We start from the raw sequence: 7,882 nt of genomic DNA, 5'->3' as shown, positions 1-7,882 counted from the left end.
GAGGGAAAATCTCTCTAACAGCAACACCGACAGGAGTAAAAATGCTCTTTTAAGTTAGGTAGGGCAGTGCTAGTAGACGTTTTGTCATGTTTTTATTATTGACTGTTTCCCCATTGCAGGTTTACCCTCGCATCCTATCGGATTAAAGGTTGACTCCAGAACACAAAGTGAGGGGAAATCTCTCTAGCAGAGCCCCAGATAGCAGTAAAACCTGACATGGGTTCTAAACTTTTTCGATCCTATTAAAAGTTAAAAAACGTTTTGGTTAAAGATACATTTTAATCTCTGGGCAACATTAAGTCATATGGTCTGTAGCTGTTTTATTGTCGAACACTGCTAAGAAATCTCCATATTTATGTGCATAATTAATTTCTGGCCCTGTTGCAATTACTCAGTGAAGGTATTAAATTCTGTAACCCCCATCCAATTTCCAGTGTCTCCTCTTCACTTGCTTAGCAAGAACAAAAAAATCTAGCAGAGCCTATAATGAGGTGAAATAAGGCTCATTTGTGGAGTCATTGAGAAGGTGGATTCTCACCATATTTTGTGACTTGTATATTTCTGTCCTATCTTGTTTTTTAATTATTTTCTTTTCAGTAACTCTGTGGGAGTATTGTTTATCATTTGATGACTAATTTAAAGCAGGAGGTGCCAGTTTGGGGCATCTTGTACATGTGTCCAATGGGAGGATCCTACTGTTGCTGATTCATCAAAGGTTAGCCAAGATGCAACTACAAAACAGGATACTTTTGTAGTAATGTATCTTTCAGTGGGCCCAAGGATGTTCGAAAACTCACCGGGAAAAAAGTTTAGCCCTTGCTTCTCTGAGCGAAGCCTGCGCTTGTTCAACCTGCAACCAGTGATAACAATTATTTATAATAGTTGCATGATTTCAATTCTTTCCACTGTGACATACTGTCTACCATTTTATTGTTTCCTGTTATGTGAATGGCAGCTAAATGTCCTGTGAGTCTGTAAAACTATCCAAAATAAACTAGCTTTTGCTTTTTTTCTGCAGCACACAATGGTGGTGTCTTTTCCATTACTGCAAATTGTCATGCTGAATTTTCTCCTAAGCACAATTGATTCTGAAAAGTGTTAACCATCACTGACGTATATGTCATCGTAAAATATACAGCATATGCCACTGCTACATATACAGCATATGTTACTGCTACATATGTATAAATAACAGTTAGATGAATCATAAAATAATTGACTATAATTAGTAAATCAACTCACTTGTTTTCTACGTACTACTTTGTAAATCTAAATCAAATGCCATCATTATTTAACTTAGAAATACAGGAAGTCAGCTGCCTTGCCGAATTACCTCATTTCTATCTTGGCATTCATCATTTGCACTTTTTGCACCAAATGATAAATGCCTATTGCTGGCAGCATGCTTATCCTCTAAATACCTCAAGAGAAACATATATTCTTGTTGTCAATAGCAACCAGTCATGGTTACCCTTCCTTCACATACCAGTACTTTAGAAAATGTAGCTGGAATTCGGATGGTTGCTAGAGACAAGAACCAGTTTTTTCTTTCACCAGCTTTGTATGTCAGTCCCAAAGTCTTGCTTTAATTAATTAAACGTAAATACACACAACCGCATATATATTTTTTATTTATTTATAAATAAATAAATATGTATATATACTGTATATATATTCCCCTCCTCATTCCCCATTGCTGTCACGACCTGGATCAGGCTCAGAGTCCAGTAGCTGAAACAGCAGGCAAAGTCGTAGTCAAACAGGCCGAGTTCGGTACACAAGCAGACTGTAGTAGTATAGGAGCAGGCAGACGTGTAGTCAGAGTTCAAGCCGAGGTCAGTAGCCAAAGGTATCTGGTATGAAGTGGGAGACGATGAGAGTAGTCGGTGAGAGTAGTCAGCCAAAGGTTGGCACACTGGTAGCAGTATGAGCCGACTGTATCACAAGAGGAGCAAGGAAGCAAGATATTGGCACAATAATCTGGCAAACAAGAAGTGCAGAAGCATGGCTAAAATAGGAAGTTCAAGGGAGGAGCAAGGAGTTCAGAGTTCAGCAGAAACTAGGTTTAACTGAGGATTACACAGGAGATCAGGCAAGGAGCTATCCAAGGTTCTAAGGTGGCTCAGCAGGTAGAACCACTGCCAGCTACAGCAGAGGCCTGGGGTTCAGATCTGGTTCCTGACAATTGCACTCTCCCCTAGCCAGACTTCTGAGTCATGTGATACATCACATGAAATAGGGAGACAGGAATAAGTGGAAGTTTGTCTTCACTCCCCATTGGGAACTTACTACCTGGCTACTGGAAGGGTGGGCGGTTAGTGATGGCTAGATGGAAACATATGCATTGTACTTGAAGTATATGCAAAGGAATTCGTTTTTTTAGTATCCATTTTGGATACCTGTTTCAATGACAGCTCCCCAAAAATGAGAATTCTGCACACTTTGGAGATATTTCCTCTCATTTTCTGTTGTGTCTTCAGAACAGGGAGTACAGGCAAATCTCCCTAGTGAGACACAGGCAGGTAAAAAAAAAAAAAACTGACAGGGTTTTAACTTTCCATACTCTATGTAAAACTAAAAAACAGGCTAAAGTCAGTGATTCTAGGGTAAGAAATGTAGGTACCAAGTTTTTAGCAAAGTCCATGTTCAAAAACAAGACAGTTCATGTTTAAGGGACCAATTATCAAACTAGAATACAAGGTAACAATGCTCAGAAACATCTAAAAGACACTTAATAGGCAAACAGGGTGAGTTCATTTAAAACAGGTATGTGCCTCAGTGCCTTGGTGTGAATGGATTCACTCACTCACTCATCACCTCATTTTTAAACTATATTCATCTTGAAAAGATTCTGCATAAGGGGATTAATTAGGCATGTAACAGGATGGTTTATGATGCTGATGGGACCTGAGAGTTATTTGGTGAACTGTCCTCTGTGTCCACTGGAATGTCTTGAAGTGCTGGTTCTCACACTTTTTGTGACACTGCCAGGTGTCTTTAGAGAAACAATATCAGGGGTTGGGAGCTTGACTTGGGGAGTAGGAGGCTCCCTTGTGTCTGTTCCAGGTATCTGACCCCATAGAACTGAGATGTATGCAACAGTTATGCCCAGCCCTGTGAATGAGAAGTCAGCGGAGGACCCCTATAACAAGTGTGATATCTATTTTTGCAGAATGCTATTTACTACAAAACAACAGATGTTGGGTTTAGTGGTCCTTTAAATAGGTGCTTTATAGAAAATAACTGTAGATTGTGACATTGTTGATTGTGAGTAACTACAGCCATAATTCCTAATGGGCCATCAGTCCTATTCAGCATATTACAATCACAATGCATCGTATAGTCATTTGCACCTGCATCTGTTGCAGAGTGCTTTCATCAATACCAGTCTAAGCTAAGTTATTAACCTGCCAAAGGTCTTATTTTCATTATCTCAGTACAGTTTACAGATTGATGGCATTTGCAAACCATTCCATCTGTAGGGTGAAAGCAGACAAGACTAATACGTTATGGCCTTCCTCTTTTGCTACTGTCTTCTCTTGGTAATATACGTGAAAATTATTATCCTAATGCAGAATCTATAGAATAGTTTATTAGGAACAGGAAAGATTAATGGATTCACATGTAAGTAAATGTCTGGCTTTACATACATTAATTAAATTCCTCCATTTACATCTCTTTCATTTTTGCTATAACATCAATTATCTACACTATAATTAAGACTGGTTTGACATTAAAGTCATTCTTTTCAGGTTCTGCACTCTTTAATAGATCCCCGGCTGCTACCAAAGAAACTAATATCTGTGTAAAATAGTGCAAATAATGTGCTTTGTCTTATGAACCTTATATTGCTGTTAAACTAGGAATCTAAAATGAACCTTTGCCCAGACTCTGCACAATAAAGTATTAATATATTCTCATAATGCAGTCAAGACGTCGTGGCAGTGAAATCACACCACCTTTCCTCTTTTTTTTATGGTGAGCAGAATCTTGGCAATGTAAACACACGATAGGGGTTTCTAAGCTATTAGAAACTGAGTGAAACCTAACTTTAGCCCCCATTCACACCTGTGCATGTGTGACAGTGCACTTCCATTAGAAGGGTCTGAGCTGATTTTCAGTGCTAAATAGGTACTTTCAGCTGAATGCAATCAGGTCCTTACACAGGGTGTTCTCTTCACTGTTTACTGCCTACCAGGGGCGGACTGGGCCGGGGGGCAGGGTGGCAATTGCCCCCCGGGCCTCTCCGATGCCGTCGCGTACGGCCCCTGTGACCACCACTGTCGCCGGCATCCGATACGGCATCTGTGATCGGCGACAGCTGGGTCCTCGGCTTCTCGGGCTGCCCTCTACACTTGAAATTGTAGCTGCCTCCTGGGCTAAAAGTTGCCAGTCAGCCCCTGCTGCCTACCCATAGTGCTCCCATTCTGAAAGACCCCATTGTGTCCCCAAATTGCTGCAGCCTCTCACCACTTCAGGGGACCCCCCTAACAGTCCTGGATTTCGCTGAACTCTCTTGGAATGCTGACAAAATCCTGCGGTCCTGTGAATTCAGGCTGTGTGCTGATGCTAGGTTCATGAACACTGGTTGTAGCCACACCCACCTTTCATCACTGCATATCATTCCTGGGTGTTTCTGATTCTAAAATTGTACTATCTTACTGTATGGAACATTACATACTTTTGACCTCACAACTCTACACTTCACTGTATATTTCACACTTCTCAAAGCAACATTCATGCTTTACTGTATGTGATTATGTGCTACATACTTCTGATTGCTCCACTCTATATGCTGCACTGTACATTACATACTCCTGATGTCACCACTCTGTGTGCTGCACTGTACATTACATATTTCTGATGTCACCACTTGGTGTGCTGCTTTGTACATGATATACTCCTGACACTTTGTTTGTGTTGTACACTGCTAACGGCTCTACTATGTAACATTTGTAACATTTGTTCTTTATGTACTCTAGACTGTTCTTTTTGTACACTGTACTGTATGTTACAAACCCCTGAACACTATGCACCTTTAGATAATTGTTTTCTACATGTGGAAATCACAGTCTGATTTCCAGCATCATTTAACCCATTTCCCCTGAGCCTAGGTCTTTTTTGGCCATACTCTATCCTGTGATTAGACAGTGAAAAGAGGAGTAGTGCAGTGATGAGTTTATCTCTTCATGTTGATTCTTGTCACCACATTAGACATACAGTCCACGTCACTGGCATTGGGCACATTTAAACAGACTCCCAGCGGTGTTTACACTTGTAAAGCCGACTATCAGCTTTACAGTAGAATCAATTCTGGTGGCTCAACTGCCGCCAGATCACTTCTACGGGCCTAGTAAATGTACCCCCCCGCCCGATACCCCCACCATGTTTTCTGGGCTCCGCTGCCCCTCCTATGGGCCTATAACTGTTTTATCTGGTGTCAGGGAAAGCTGGGGAGGAGATCGGCGAACCTTCGTTCACCAATCTCCTCCACATACTATGGGACCGGGAGTGATGCAGATTACATAACTTCCGGTCCCATAGCTGTCAGTTCTGGGCTCCTGAAGCTCAGCAATAAGCTATTTAAGTGTGATCTGCACTTCAATATCTTATTTCATGTGGATAGGTGATACTGGGGGTCTTTTGGACCACCAGTGTCACTTTAAAGAGTACCTGGCACTGCCAATATGCTATCACATGGGGGGCTTGTAAGCCCCCCTATGTGATAGCAATTAAAGTCACGTAAAAAAAAAAACAGTTTTTAAAATTAATATTAAATAAAATAAATGTAAAAATAATTAACATTTTTTTAAAGCCCCCCGTCTCCGTGAGCATGTGCATTTTCACATAGACATGAGTTGGGTGCCTACGTATGAAAATGACGATCGCGCTACACATGTTGGGTATTGCTGTGCATGCCGGAGTGATAGCAATAATTCTAGGGTCAATATTTATGCGTATCTCTAAACTGATGACCTGTGGGGCTTTTAAAGCGTTGTCTATGGACTTTTTGGGGTACTGAGTTTTGTCGCAGTTTCATGGATGCACACGATTTTTAACCTGGGCATGTTGGGTATCTATATACTCGTTGTAAACTCATCTGTTATATTGTATTTAAAATTTTTTATTTTATTGTGCTTTGGGGCATTTAAGTGCATTTTTCCATAACCTTTGGGGTTTGATAATATCGTGCAATATAAACATTTGCAACTGCCACCATGTTATTGTGCAGGGTCTTGGCTTTCAGAAAGTATATCATGGGGGTTTTAAGTAATTTTCAGGCCTAAAATGTGCATTATAACATGTAAACAAAAAATGAAAAAAAAAAAAGGCCTCGGTCATGAAGAGGTTAAAGTGCTTTTATACATTTCCCTGAAGATGGTTGAGTAAAGGACCTGCTACAATACATAAGTGTAAGTGTCTTGATGAATATCCAAGGTGTTTATGCCCAGTTTAATCTATCTATATGCCCCAATGTCTGAGAACAGGAGCCAGACAGATTGACGCCTGTTTGATGATTATTGCAATACCCAGCTGTCATGATCATTCTGTACAAAACTGCAAAATGTTACAAAATTACATTTCTGCAGGCTCATCTGGAGCTGATTACAGACTTGCACAGTAAGCTCTTGCTAACAAAGGCTGAAACAAACCAGTGTAGTTAAAAAAAGGAACTTCTAACTACTAATTATGTCATAATTAACCAAAATCAGCCTCTTATCCACCATGGCCTCCCTCTTCATGCCTTTGTTGCAGTTTTCTTTGTTTGGCTTTATCATTAGAATGTTAATTTTATTCATATACATTAATTTAATTATCAATCCATAGTAGTGTGTTACAACAAATGTGATGCACAAAATGTGAAGCAAAAACTAAATGCAGTTTGCATTGCAATGCAAAAATCTTCACATTTTACCAGCAAAGGTAATGTTGTGAAAGTAGGTTAAGATGTAAAAGAAAAATATACTTAACATCTACAGTAATACAAACTTTAAATCAATCATAAGTAAAAACTGCAAAAAAAATGTTTATTCAGTTTTTCACTTTAAAAAAAATATACATTGAAAAAAAAGAATCATTCTTTAAAAAAATGTTTTAAAAAGCTACTGAAAACAGTATTGCTTATCCTAAAAATATATAAATGCATACATGCATGAATAACAACTATGTTTTCCATTAAGGACAATTATTCTACCAAATCAGTAGACTCCTAGCTGCAATTTTTAAATTGGCCTGATTCATAAGAGATACACGGCTGCTAGTCCCAAAGTTGGTAATATTATTATAAGTACTGGACTTTATTTTCTGAAAATTCATGATCAAAAAATTGGAATAATGCGAGAAACTAGCAAATTTCAGTGGAAAACTGAACAGATTCAAGCTGTAAATGAAAACCTGATAAGGACACGCTGTAAATAAATGTACTTTTCATACTGTGAAGCCAGTTCTTAATTTAAAAAAAGTATGTCTAATGTATTGGCAATGTACAAGGCAACTACTGCGGTATAAATACTTCCCTGCCTCATAAATAACACACGGCAAAATGTTCCAAGACGACAAAGTAGATTCATTTGGATGAAATGTACTTTAATTTAGGCTTAAACCACTGGTAGTTTAGTTGTGAAAAAGAAAATAAATGACACTGCATCTGTTACAAGTAGCTGTCTGTGATTGTTCTCACTTATTTTTGCCACAACTGTATCTCCTTCAAAGTCCATTCTATGACGTTCTAAGTGTATTTATATTAAAAACATGGGGTAGAATAGGTAGTGATTAAGGGCTTGTTCACACCAATTGCGGTGCGTTCCAGAGCGGTAGCTGCTGGAACGAACCGCAATCGGTCACAAAACTTCCCCCTGTGTTCTGGGTGGGAGGGGGAGAG

The sequence above is a fragment of the Nanorana parkeri genome, unplaced genomic scaffold (assembly GCF_000935625.1).
Source record: "Nanorana parkeri isolate BGI_ZX_2015 unplaced genomic scaffold, ASM93562v1 scaffold248, whole genome shotgun sequence".
Lineage (NCBI taxonomy): Eukaryota > Metazoa > Chordata > Amphibia > Anura > Dicroglossidae > Nanorana > Nanorana parkeri.
The sequence above is the reverse complement of the archived record's forward strand: the minus strand, read 5'-3'. Positions refer to the sequence as shown.